The following is a 462-nucleotide window of genomic DNA, read 5'->3' on the forward strand; positions in this document are numbered from 1 at the left end:
GGGCAGGCAGGCAGACAAACATACATCACACACCAAAGACACTCTCTCTTCTCTGCATGTCAATCAGCATACAGCATCACCAACATCTTTCCAATCCGATCTTCCTCTATACTTAACAGAAACACACGCAGACCCATAAACCTAACATACCCTGACAAGGAATGGAAAAAAGTAAAACTATCTGCAATTATTTAACGCGTTTAATGCCTCAGTTGAAGAAAATAACCGAGGAAAAAAAAAATTGAACGCCTAAGAACGTACACAGGATTTACAAGGCGTTTGGGAACCCTAATCCTCGCGTGCGTTGTCTGGGAGTGATATGTTAATCTGTTATTTTCTCCTTATCGCTGCATAACCGATGCCTTTATGGAGTCGTAAATTAGAGAGTTTAAAAGAGAGATAGTCGTTTCAAGCGACATGACGACCAGTTGTGTGTGATTCGATTCTCTGTTTGCTCACGCG

The sequence above is a fragment of the Penaeus monodon genome, chromosome 27 (genome assembly GCF_015228065.2).
Source record: "Penaeus monodon isolate SGIC_2016 chromosome 27, NSTDA_Pmon_1, whole genome shotgun sequence".
Lineage (NCBI taxonomy): Eukaryota > Metazoa > Arthropoda > Malacostraca > Decapoda > Penaeidae > Penaeus > Penaeus monodon.